General features: G+C 45.3%; 1 protein-coding gene across 8 annotated transcripts in view; it reads left to right on the forward strand.

The window, feature by feature from the left end:
- The first annotated feature begins 7,653 nt into the window (after positions 1 to 7,653).
- The window catches only part of HNRNPR (heterogeneous nuclear ribonucleoprotein R), an 87,033-nt gene continuing 81,220 nt past the window's right edge, over positions 7,654 to 13,466 (forward strand). For 3 of the 8 annotated variants that reach the window (XM_030218964.1, XM_030218965.1, XM_030218970.1), the window contains exon 1: positions 7,654 to 7,783. The gene's annotated coding sequence lies outside the window, so the exon portion shown is untranslated. The remainder of the gene's footprint in view (positions 7,784 to 13,466) is intronic. The other 5 variants (XM_030218967.1, XM_030218966.1, XM_030218968.1 and 2 more) reach the window with 4 other exon arrangements.

Below are 13,466 nucleotides of genomic sequence, written 5' to 3' on the forward strand. Positions count from 1 at the left end.
GCCAGGCTCGACCCTGCTTAGCTTCCTTCTTCACACAACTGTTGCCTCACTCCACACCACCTTGGTCTGTTCCGGGACTCAGCGCCAGATCCCCTGAGAGCTCGCAGGACTTCCTCCTCCCTCTATTGTTTCCACAAAGGCTCAATCAGTGCAAAACGTTTATAAGAAAAAAAAACTTTATTTTCTTGCTTCCATTCAGCATAAACACAAAGGGAAACCCCTTAATCCCAGGTTGTTAAGGTTGGCTGCCAAAGTCTCATTCAGGGTTTAAACAGTCCATGTAACTTCACTCCTTTTAACCAAAATTACTTCTCTTTGGAACAGAGCATATCCAGCAAGGAAACCCAGCAGCTTTGTATTTTGTAGCCCCAGCACTTTCCAGTATCACACAGTTTATACAGCTTTTCCTGCTTCATCTTACAGCCCAGAAAAACAGTACTTTTCCCACCTTGGTCATGCTGGGGTTTGAATTGTACTCAGCTCCTGTCTCTTTCCTGAAGCCAGCACCTGTCCCCTCTTTAGCAGAGACCTCCCCCAGTGCCTCAGCCTCTCTCCACCAGTCTTCCACCACTGTCTCCAAGGAGCTGCCAGCCACCCCCTCACAATACCTTTCCTCGTTTGGGCCAAAGCCCCAATCTCCATCTGCTCCTCCTCTAGTCCTTCAGCAACCTCCATTTTATCCCCATCCCCAGCTTCCTCCGCCCCCAACCTCTCCAGCTGGCCCTCATTACCTTCCTCAGAAACCATTTCCCAATCTTCTATCTCCTCCCCTAGCTCCTGCACAGCCGGGTGGGGGATTCTGGGAATGGTAGTTCCTCCCCTTCTTCCTTAACCCTGCTAGCCTTTCAGCCTCCGGTGTTCCGGCTTTCTGAATGCCGGAGTGGTACTTATGAAATCTTCCGACTTTCAGGGTCCCCCCTTCCTCCGAGTATTCTTCCTGCTGTGCTACGGGCACCTGATGAGCCGGTGGCGGGTGCGGCTCCTGATCGCCGCGGCCTGGGTGCTGCCGCCCGCCCTGCTCTTTCCCGTCGCCATCCCCGGCACCGCCGTGATCCGCGTCTACTTTTCGCGGGCCTCGCTGCTCTGTAACCCGGACTACGCCAGCAACGTGCCCTACTCGCTGCTGCTGACGGCGCTCATCTTCCTCTGCTCGGCCATCGTCACCGTAACCAATGGGTGCCTTTTTTCGCGGGTTCTGATGTGGACGTCATAATGGGTACGATGAGAATTATTATATAGGATTTGGTTAATTGGAGGAATAAGATCTGAAGAATAGTTCAAAACTTCTACTAAATATTTTTTTAAAACTTCAAGAGGAGTAAATGCCAAATTTCTGGGAAAGTTTAAGAAACGAAGATTCAATCTACGATTATAATTTTCGATTTGTTCAATTTTTCTGTGAATTAAATGTTTGTCTTATCATCTCCAAAGAAAAATCTTGTAACTTTTTCACTTCTTTTATTTCAGACATTTGGTTAGCAGAGTCTGTTTTAGTTTTTTCAAACGATTTAGAAAGTGTATCAACCGTAGTTACCAGAGTAGAAATCTCTTGAATAGAATGAGTCAGTTTAATGTCAAGGTTTTGGAGAGCATGCCAGATGCTCTCCAAAGTAATCAGCTCCAGTTTAGATGACAACAATAGCTGGGGATTCAAAGGACCCAGACCTCCGCAGGCCTTCCCATCAACAGAGCCTCTTACCTAAGGCCGTTCTTCGCCATCTTCCGATTCCGACGACCTCAGCTGGGATAGGAAAGCTGCGGGCGGAGGTGGTGGATTGATATCCAGGGGTGAGAGTGTAACATCCAGCCCCTGGTCACAGGGGTCTCCTCCTCCTGGGACAGTGGGGTTCCTCCCGGATTTTTGATCAGGCGTTTTCACAGCGAACTTCTCTATGCTCAGCTGCGATGGTGAGGAGGTTCTGGCTGCCGAGGCTGCAGCCTTAACCAAACCTTTTCTTTTAGTATGGGGCATAATTGTTATCAAAGAATCAGTTCGTTTGTAGCTGATCACAAGAGAGCTCAAGCATGTTCAGTGCGTGCTGCCATCTTGTTCCCTCCCCATCCGCTGCAGAGGTTTTAGACGTGCAGAGTGCAGGAGTTGGAAAATCATCGTCGCTGTTGGCGGGGGGTCCGATGCGGGCGTTTTACCTGCAGTCACGTCTCCCTCGCTCCCGGTTTCGGCGGGAAACGCCGCCATTTTGGATGTCTCTCAGTGCTGCGCCCCAGGCTTCTCTCTCTGTTCTGCCCTTGCCTACGGTTCAAACTCCCGTTTTGTCTCAGGGTGAAGGAGGATTTCCTCCAGAATTCATGGTACAAATGTACCAAGCCTTTCTGCTGCACAAAGCTGCTCCTGTGGACCCTCTAAGAAGTCCTCTGGAGGGTTCCTCTTTGGCTGCAAAACGGGTCAGACACTCTGTGGAGGCAGAGCAGGATTTTTCTTTTTCCCCTGATCAGGAAATGCCTTCCTTGGAGGAGGAAGCATGGTTTCCTGAAAAGCAATTTTCTGAGGACCTTACTCAGGCAGTAGATGGGGAAGAATCTCTTTTTTTTTTTTTTGTTACATTTGTACCCCGCGCTTTCCCACTCATGGCAGGCTCAATGCGGCTTACATGGGGCAATGGGGGGGGGGGGGGGGGGGGGAAGAGATCCTTTGGTGGTCAGGATTTTTCATAAAGATTGACCTTCAGGAGCTTATTTCTCAGGTTTCTTCTACTCTGCGTTTTGAGGACTAGGATGTTCAAGTGGCCGAACCTAGGAAGGTGGACTTGCTGGTTAAGGGTATTTGCAGGGCAGGTAAGTCTTTTCCTATGCATCAGGATATTAGAGATATTATTCAGGCTCAGTGGGAGGTTCCTGATTCTGCTTTTCGGCTTGCTAGATCTATGGTTAGGCTTTATCTGGTTCCTGACTCTGAGAAAGCCCTTTTGCGCCCTCCGGTAGTGGATGCGGTAGTTTCCACGGTAACCATGCGTAACACTGTGCCTGTGAATGGTGGAACGGCTCTGCGAGATACCCAGGATCACCATATTGAATCCTTGCTAAACAATTCTTTTGATGTTTCTGCTTGGCAGTGCAGGCTGCAATTTGTGGGTCTTTAGTAGCGAGAGCTTGTTTCCACTGGTCAGAAAGAGTTTTGGACCGTTCTTCTGATGATCTTGCAGCTATTGATAATGAAGTGGCAAAGCTGGAAATGGGTTCAGCCTTTTTGGCAGATGCTCTTTATGATTTGCTTCGGGCTTCTTCTAAGTCTATGGCTCTCTCCGTCGCAGCCCGTTGTACTCTTTGTTTGCGGGGATGGTCGATGGATGCGGCCTCCAAGTCCAAGCTTAGTAAATTTCCCTTTAAGGGCTCTTTTCTGTTTGGTGAAGAATTAGACAACCTGGTGCACAGCCTGGATGAGGCTAAGGTTCCAAGGTTGCCGGAAGATCGTCCCAGAGCTTCTGGCCGTGGTAATTTCTCAGGTCGGGGTAGAGGCCGGGATTTTCGTCGTTATCAGCCGGGCAGAGTGTTTCCGGGGCAACGCTCCAGATTTTTCCAAAGGACTCAGTCCTTTCGAGGAAGTCGTAGAGGAGGTCGAGAGGCAGGGAGTTCTCTTTCCTCCTCCTCCCGTCCTCAGCAATGAAGGTTTGCGGGCCCAGCCTCTAGTCCAAGTGGGTGCTCGGTTAGCATAATTTCAAGAGAGGTGGGCCCAGATTACTTTGGACCAGTGGGTTCTAGAGGTTATTCGAGACGGATACGCCTTAGAGTTTGCTCATCCCTGGTCAGATGCTTTCCTAGAATCCCCTTGCCGTTCTCGTTCCAAGGCCGGAGTAGTCAGAGATACTCTCCACAGACTTCTGGACCTTCGAGCAATTTGTCCAGTCCTTTTGGCGGAACAGCGCCAAGGCCAGTACTCCATTTACATACTGGTACCCAAGAAAGAGGGTTCTTTACGACCAATTTTGGATCTGAAGGCGGTCAATCAAGCTCTCAAAGTGCCTTCGTTTCGTCTGGAGACTCTGAGGCTCATTTTCAAAGCACTTAGCCTCCCAAAGTTCCATAGAAACCTATGGAACTTAGCCTCCCAAAGTGCTTTGAAAATATGCCTCTTTGTGGTCGGTCATCGTAGCGGTCCGGGGAGTTCCCGACTTCTCTCGATCTTACAGAAGCCCATTTCCACATTCCTATTCGTCCGGCACATCAGCGTTTCCTTCGTTTTGCAGTGCTGGGTCACCATTTTCAGTTTCAGGCTCTTCTCTTCGGACTTGCGACTGCTCCTTGTACGTTTACCAAGGTCATGGTAGTTGTAGCTGCGGCTCTCAGAACGGAAGGCATTTTAGTCCATCCTTACTTAGACGATTGGTTGATCCGGGCAAAGTCTTACCACGAGAGTGTTCAGGTGACAGCTCGGGTGGTAGAATTTTTACAGTCCCTAGGTTGGATAGTTAATGTGCAGAAGAGCCGTCTTCAGCCTTCTCAGTCGTTAGAGTATCGGGAGTCCTGTTCGACACAAAGCAGGGTCGCATGTTTCTTCCGCCGGCTCGTGTCCTCAAGTTGCAGACTCAGATTCTTCAGTTCTTGCAGTATTCGAGTTCGTAGGCAAGGGACTATCTTCAGGTTCTGGTATCCATGGCAGCAGCAATCGAGGCGTTGCCCTGGGCCAGGGCTCACATGAGGACTCTCCAGAGGTCACTTCTGTCGAGATGGTCGTCCCAGATGGATTCTCATCAACGAATGCCACTTTCACTCCAAGAGAAGGCCAGTCTTCGATGGTGGCTTTGAGAAGCCAATGTGACCAAAGGTATGCCTCTAGATCAGCCCAGCTGGATTGTGGTGACGACAGGTGCCAGTCTCCACAGCTGGGGAACTCACTGTTAGGGGCAGTTTGCTCAGGGTCTCTGGTCTCATCAGGAGACATTGTTTTCAATCAACCTGTTAGAGACCAGAGCGATTCGTCTGGCGCTCCAGAGGTTTCTTCATCTTCTGAGAGGCCGGGCAGTCCAAGTGATGTCGGACAATGCCACCGCGGTAGCATATATCAATTGGCAAGGAGGGACGAGGAGCCTGCCGTTGGGAGCGAGAAGCATTGCTGCTGCTTCAGTGGGCGGAGGTCCATCTGGTGGCTCTATCAGCGGCTCACGTGGCAGGGGTACTAAATGTTCAGGCAGATTTTCTCAGTAGTCACTGGCTCAATCCTGGAGAGTGCTCACTAAGCGAAGTGGCGTTTCGGCGGCTGGTCAATCGTTGGGGGTCTCCCAGGATGGATGTTTGCCTCCGCTGGCAATGCAAAGCTTCCTCTGTTCTTCAGTCGTTACAAGGATCCCAAAGCACAGGGCGTGGATGCTCTTCTTCAATCCTGGCCTACCGGTCTAATGTATGCTTTTCCTCCATGGCCTCTGATAAGGCGTCTTCTTCAGAAGGTCGAGACTCACAGGGGACGTCTGATCTTAGTGTCACCTGATTGGCCTCGCAGACCGTGGTACGCCATCGGTGTCTTCTGGTGGATGTTCCCTTCAGGCTTCCGGTCACACAAGATCTGTTATCGCAGGGTCCGGTAGTTCATCCGGATCGATTCTGTCTTACGGCCTGGCTCTTCAGAGGGCTAAACTGACTAAGAAAGGTTATTCCGCTCAGGTCATTTCTACTATGCTTTGCTCTCGTTGCCGTTCTACCTCTTTGAATTATGCGCGCACCTGGAGGATATTTGAGGGATGGTGTAAGGAGGTTAGTCTATCTCCTTTTTGTGCTTCGGTTCCGCAAATTTTAGAATTTTTGCAGCGGGGCTTTGACAAAGGTCTTGTTTTGGTTTCTCTTAAAGTGCAGATTGCGGCTTTGACATGTTTTCGTGGTCGTGTCCAAGGGCGATCTCTAGGTAGTCATTTGGATGTGGTGCGTTTTTTTTTTTTTTGGGGGGGGGGGGGTTAATCTACTTCATCCCCCATCTCAATGTTCTTTTCCTCGTTGGGATCTGATTTTGATGCTTACGGTTCTTACTAAGCCTCCCTTCGAGCCTTTGTCATCCTGTACTCTGAAGGACCTGACTCTGAAGACAGTATTTTTGGTGGCCGTTGCTTCAGCTAGGCGAGTTTCCGAGTTGCAGGCATTGTCGTGTAGATCGCCGTTTTTAATCCCTTCCTTCAGATATCTGTGTTTTCAGAAGTTAAGAGAGAGATTTCTTTGTTTGGAGCTGTGCTGCTAGTTTATTTCTATATTTATTTTAAAAAAATGTTTTCTGATTAAACGTCCTGCTATGCAGGAGCACGATATGTTTGGAAGCACTCACCCTATGTTGGCAATGTGCCGGTGGCTGCTCAGGTTTTTTGGCTGCACAGGTTATGTATTTCTTCTGTGGCTTTTCTTCTGCTTTGGTACTTTAATACTGTTTCTTTCTCTAGCTGGCAAAGGCTCTTATCGGCTCGCTAGAGTCACAGTTTTTTTTCTCAGTCTCCACCTGCTGGAAGACGTGCACAACCCATCAGTCACATTCTGGGCCGGTCCGGAGGGACTAAAGGAAAGCAAATTAGCAGGTAAAGCCTAATTTACTCATTTTTATTTACAATTTGTTTAACTGCCCTTCAGATAAAAATGTAAAAAAAAAAAAAAAATACTCTGAAACAGGCTTCAAAACAACAACAACGCTCCTATCTGGGTTTCAATAAAGCTAATTCAGAAGAAACACGTTTTTAGGCCTATTTTAATTTTTGTTTGGAATGTAAATATACAAAAACAATAACAGAATTATACATCAGTAGTGCTGATGAATTACAATGTATGAGATAACAAAAAAAAATACAAAAATATAACCATAATCCGAACGACAAATAAGCCATATTACATAAATTAAGCCGTTTTAAGAAAGAACGTTTCTTACGAATATTCAGTTGATAAAGGGTCCGAGAAGCAATGTGGAAAGTACGCCACTATAGGAGCGAAGTTTTCAGAACGGTTGGAGGTGCTAAAAACAAATTGCTCCTTATTGAGCTCAGTGAAGTCTGCTCAAGCACCCACAGACCTAACAACTTGTGTAAGCTATCGCCCCACTTTTTTTTTTAACATCTTATCTAGCGAGTGAGAAGTGTGTTAAAACTTAGATACTAACAAACGTGCAGACTGCAAGTAAAGATCTAACCACGTTCCACTGTATGTGATAACGGAACCAGGTTTAAAAAAACAACACGTATTTCAATTGAAAAAAACCCATTAAAAATCAGTGCATAAACACCAGCATTCCTCCCCTCTCCCCAAATGACCCCACGAACGACCTAGCAGTCCTTCTACCTCCCCAAACCGAATATAAACGCCGAGAACCAAATCAATCACCTTTCAAGTCAAGGAGATTACATAACTACCTCCTCCTACAAAAGCAGCATCCCTGGCTGTCACGTGGTTGGCAAGCTTTGTCTCCCTGCCTCTTTTGCCTTAAAGATCACCCGCGCGTTCTCTCAAGCCTTTTGATTGGACGACGGAGACCTTTTCTTTTTTTTAAGCAGATCTCGCTCGCACATTGGTCGTTCTGGAGGACCGCCATATTGTTATTTTTTTCCCCCTATTCCCTCCCTCTGCACGCCTCAAAATTTTTTCTTTCTTCAGTTCCATTGGCGGACTCTGACGCTTGTCATTGCACTGGCCCGCTCGGATTGGCTGGAACGCGCAGTCCTTGTAACGGGTTCCAGGAAACCCCGCGCGCTGCCGGGCTCGCTGTGCATGAGGGGGGAGGAGGCTCGCGCCATTTCTGTGGTGCGCTGGTAGTAGTGCGGCGTTGGAGGCTGATAGCGGATACCGAGAAATTAAAGTGAGTGGCCCGGTGAGTTAAGTGGGGCTGTCCGCGCTGCTTCCGTCGCGGGCATGTGGTGCTATGCGGCAGGGCACATGGGGACAATGAGCAACCCCCATTGCAGGCTGCAAGGCCCGGCTCTGGCAGGTGGTCGGGCCTTGTAAACCCTTCTGTCCTTGCTTTAACCTGTTGTGTCGCCTGTTCTGTATATAATGCGGGTGGGTTGATAGAGGCAGCAAGCTCGGGCCATGCTTTCTCGTCGCCCAGTCATTGAAGCTGTCCCTTTTCCCCTGCGCTCTATTTCTCTCTTTTACGGGCCGGAACTATACTCTTAACTCGCTAGTTGTCCATTGAGTGAAATCCTAAATATCAGCCACTATTGGCCTACATTTGGGGTGCGCCGATCCTCATTTGTACTGTTTGTACACATATGTAAACAAACGAAACGAGACTGGGTAAATGAAGCGTGTGTGTTATTGAAACTTTTCAATATTTTGTGGTTGCCACTTGTACCTCTTTCCAGGCATGCAGAATCTGTTCGTGATGCAAAATGTTTACTGCCAGTCCTTCGGCTCTTATGTGATGGAAGTATATTATTACCCACTAAAACAATCACTTTTAAGTGATAGAGTTAGGTGTAGACTGGAATGGCTTGTTGTAGTTTGGGCACAGTGGCGCTTGGCTTATAAGTCTTCACAAGTTATGAAGTTGAATTGGAAACTAAGGTCAACAATGGGCGATAAGTACTGATGCTTAGTTGGGAAGCTGCTAGTACTGGTGCTGAGGTTTAGATGCCCTGGTACCACATGCTTCTGTTGCTTAGGTCTGAGAGAGATGAGATCATGATGAGTACTGTGGGGTCTGTTTACTAAAGCACTAAAAGCTACTGTACATTTAAAATAGCAAAGTGTTAAATAGTGGTGTAGCCATGGGTGGACACAGGCCAACCCACTTTGGGCTCATGCCTATCCATCAGCAGGACAGTTGTGATGTGGCTGATGGGGATCCCCAAGCCCTGCCAGCATCTTGCCCTCCATTTCCTTTCAAGCAATCAGGTCTCAACTCCACTCCCCCAGACCCCTGATACCTTTGACAAAAGGTCTCAACTCCACTCTCCCAGACCCCTGATACCTTTGACAAAATGGGCCAGAGTACTTAAAGAGTAAGTTATCCCTTTACACACCCTTTGAGACCTCCAAGGGCCTCTCAAGGAGCATCACTAGCTGTACTCTCATCAAAAGAAATGTATGATGTGATACCTGCCAGCGAACCTTCTCAGGAGTAACCCCTACACTCTGGAATTTACTTAGCCTTTAATACATAGTGACTGATTATACACCACTGCACCTGGTCTAGCTTTCTACACACACTAATTTAGACCGGTTCCTTCTATCATGTTTAACTGTACAAAGAACCTGCCTAGAGTTTAGACACTCTTCTATTTATCCCAGCTGACTCTGTATCATCTTGTCCCCATCTATATATCTGCAGTTGACCCCTCGGCTACATGGTAAGCGGTGTTGTAGATCTATGTGATTTGAATGTTTAAATGCATGCTTATTAGCTGTTTGATTAGTATTATGCTGATATTGTATTAAATCTTTATTTGAATTTCAGTGCTGTTAAATGTGTGTATTTTTTGATACTGTAGTCCTATTACGTTTTAATCTGCTGTTGTCAAGTTTACCTTATTTATTGTGTTTATATTTATGATTGGCCATTTTTACTATTATGGTATTAACAGAACAGTTTTATGTTAAACTGTATCTGCTGTATACTGCCTTGAGTGAATCTGTTCATAAAGACAGTTAAATCCCATTAAATAAAATAATAAAGTTTACATTTCTTCGCCAGTAGCGACTCGTATCCACTGTTTGTGCTGGCCCCAAGTCTTCCCTTTGATCTGGCCCCACCTATGTAGAAACAGGAAGTTGTGTCAGAGGGATGGCTTGGAGACGGCATAGACAGTGGGTACGAGTCTCTACTGGTGAAGAATTGAAGGCTTTAAAAGGTATTGTGAGGTTGGGGGAATGGAGTTGAGACCTGATCACCTGTGAGGGAGGGGAGGGATAGATGCAGGGTAGAGCATGGGATTGTCATACTTACCTACTGTGGGCTCATGCTCACTCAAAATTGGGTGTGTGGCTATGCCCCTGTTTTAGAAATCATGCACAAATTGCTTAAGGCCTTGTTGAGTGGGAGCTGGGTGAGAGAGAGTGGAGAATGTGCATGGACAGCACAAACTGCATGATATGTTACTGTGCAATAGTATGGGTGTATTTAATGCAACTTCAAGAGGTAGATGTAAGTATGCCTGCACTACCATCAAGCCGTTTATGCAACCAAACAAAGATTGCCTGACGCCCTGACCCCCCCTTTTTTGAAGAGCATCACCTGACCTCCCCAACACTTACTGTGGGTTTTCCCTGGTGGGATAGTATCAGGGAAGGAACTGTCCTGGGTTCAAAATAGTAAAATAATGGCTCTGACCCTTAGTGGTAGTCCCACTGTGCTATCCAAGAAAGTTTACTTGTCAGGAGACAGTGTCATGTGATAAGGCTGAAGCTGTAGTTGCCATCTTGATACCCAAAACAAAGCAAACTATTGGTCCAGTCCAAGCCACACAACGGCTTATTTCTAATAAGCATTTGCTATTGTTTTGGGTGACTCAGTATGATGGCAAGCTCCACCTACTGGCATCAAACCAGATAATGGGCCAAGCAAGCTCCCATGTCTCCTGTCAAGCCTCCTTGGCACCATTGCTAAAAGTCAAGCTGTGAAATTTCACCCTTATTTGGCAATTTGACCCCTAGCATCTCCATGAGGCTGCCATTTTAGACCTGGGAATGTTTGTGTGTGTGTGGGGGGGGGGGGGGGGGTGTCTGCTGATGCACTTAATAGGAAGTAGGGTGGGGTGGGGTGGTTCCAGTAGTCATGTGTTTTAAGAGCTAGGGCTCATGTTAAATGCATGGGCACGTATTGCATATGTACCTGCACATTGTTTCAGTGCATTCAGGGCCCTGTTTAGCCATGTTGTAGGCACACTATTGTTTTTAGCAAGTCCTAAAAATGATAGTGCACCTTAGTAAACAGGGCCCTTAATTAACTGTGCTAAATTCAGGACATTTGTTGACCACGTTTCTATCAGGATATAGGCTATATTTACCACACATTTAATTGTTGTAGCAAATGTGGGGTACATGCAAAACCTTATCGCACTTTAGTAAAATGGGCCCTATGTTTTGCAGGCCTTGTGATTTCTGGTAGTACTGTAGGCGGTTGGCATAAATCAACATCTTTTTTTCCCATTTGATTCCTCTGCCATCAAATAATAACACGTGGTGGTTACTCTCTTCTTCCTCATGCATTATATTTGAGTGGGAGTATCTTGTGAAAGGATTTGACTGCTGGTTGGTGGGGACTGGAATAGAACTCTGAGTAGATAGTGCAGCAGGACAGGGAAGACAGGTAGTTTCTCTGTTTAATTTTATCCTACAATTCTGAAATAATAAAAAAAAATGTGTGTAGTTTCTAACTAGCTAGAGTTCTTCTTGATTTATGAATTTTAAGGATACAGGAATACAAACTTGAAGCTTTTGTCTATCTGTTACCCAGCATGAGTCATTGAATTGGAAATCCTGTTGTATATTGCATGAATAGAGGGTAGCATTTAGGAGCGAGAGAGTGCTTGCTAGCACCTGATCCCAGATGCCAGTTGATGCACTTCTCTTTTGTAAGATTTGACTGCTGCATATGGTGATTTTTCATCTGATTTGATGTAATTGTGTTAAACGGCAAGAACTTGTGGTCTCTTGTTTGAAAACTGCTTAACACTTGTTTTGAAACAAACTTTACCAAATTGGTTCAGCATAAGATCAAGGTTTCTGTATTCTTGTCTGCATGCTCCGGTATACTTACTAATCCAAGATTTTAACTGGCATTTTAGGCATACTAAATAAGTTTTTTTTTTTTTTTTTTTTTTTTTAATGCGTTCAGTTATGTTGTGGATTTGATAGTCATTTATTGTCATTTTATTGAAGAAATAAAAAAGTCCAGGTGAAGGTTGTCATGAAAATAAATATAATTAACTTTTAAAACTGTACTACAGTAAGAAGTGCATTTTTATATCTTTGACCTTTGTGCCAGTATTTGAATGCTACAGATGCAGTACTTGAATAGATGTTTGGTAAAGTTTGAGAAAATTGGAGGAGGTTGAAAATTTTATATTGAATGTTTATGTTAAGTGAAAAGGATCTTTAGGGTAGTTAGGTCCTTTTACTAAGCAGTGGCAAAAAGGAACCTTAGCACACCCTTGTATAGATTTTTCTTGTGTGCTAAGGCCATTTTTACCATGGCTGTAATATGTCCAATTTTTTTCTATTAATGACCTTGCGCTAATGTTACAATTATTGCACAGCCATTTAAAAAATTACTGTGTGAGCCCTTACCACCTATTACTAAACAGTGTGTGCTAATGTGGATGTAGTGTTTAGTGCAGGAACACCCTCACTCTGCTCCCCCCCGCTCCTAACCCCCCCCCCCCCAAATATTTTGTAGCACCTGGCATGTTCTAATTTGGCAGTTACCAAAGGATGTCTGTGTGCGTCCTGCAGTATACCATTTTAAGCTGCATTAGGCGTGTATTAGTGCCTATTGTAGCTTAATAAAGGGGCTCCTAAATAATCTTCAGTGAAAAATAAATTGTATAAAAATGGAGTGGTAATATCAACTCTGAGGCTGTTGGTACAGACTGTGTAAACATGTACAAAATTACATAAAGGAAGAGTGACAATATTTTTGAAACATAAATGCTAATTGGATTTTTAACAACCAGGGAAAAGTTTCTCTTAGCTCTTTTTTTGTTGCTTTTTTTTTTTTGTATGTGTGGTATTTGGTTTTTTTTCTAATTTTTTTCCCCAGTTATATTATTATTTTACTCTTATAAGAAGCACCCTGATTTTAGGTGCTAAAAAAGCATGTAAATGCTGGTATTTTAAGGGCCCTTTTAGTAAGCTGCCTCAGGCGCTAATGTGACTTCTCGGCGTGGTGCTTCACACCAGGAACAATTTCTGTTTTCAGTAAGTGCATATTTTCATTACATTTTGAGCCATTACTCAAGTATTTAGTGTTGTTTATTTGAATTGACCCCAGATGCAGGCATTAGGTTACGCCGAAATACGGCCTGTTTCGAGTTATCAGTAAAAGAGTATTCCATTCTTGAGAGCCCTTTGTGCTTCTTTTTCGATCACTTTGCGCTAATGACAACATTAGCGCAAGGCCATTAGTACAAGAAAGCCATTTTTACGTCTGCATAAAAATGACCTTATTGTGCAGGAAAGACCTGAGTAAGGTTGTGCAAAGGCCGCTTTTTCCTGCAGCTTAGTAAAAAGCCCCTTAGTTGTTTACACGCATAAACAATCTCTTATAAAGTACCAACTAATGTGAAAATACATGCGTGTCGGCTTGTATTTCACTGTGGGCGTGCATTGGGGCAGAGCATGGATAGTGTCTGCATTTGTGCACATGTAGATTATAAAATTCATTAGCCGTCGAGTTGGTCTGTGTGCTACGTGTACACATGTTCTTTTGCACCTGCACTAATATTTTCTGAAGTCAAATAGGCATGTGAAAATTCATGTTAAAAAGGTGCAGCTTGATGTTTCCAGCCTTACCTTAGAGTGCAGCTATATGCATATTTCATTAAGCATATCTA

Source organism: Microcaecilia unicolor, chromosome 11 (genome assembly GCF_901765095.1).
Source record: "Microcaecilia unicolor chromosome 11, aMicUni1.1, whole genome shotgun sequence".
In the NCBI taxonomy this organism is placed as follows: Eukaryota; Metazoa; Chordata; class Amphibia; order Gymnophiona; family Siphonopidae; genus Microcaecilia; species Microcaecilia unicolor.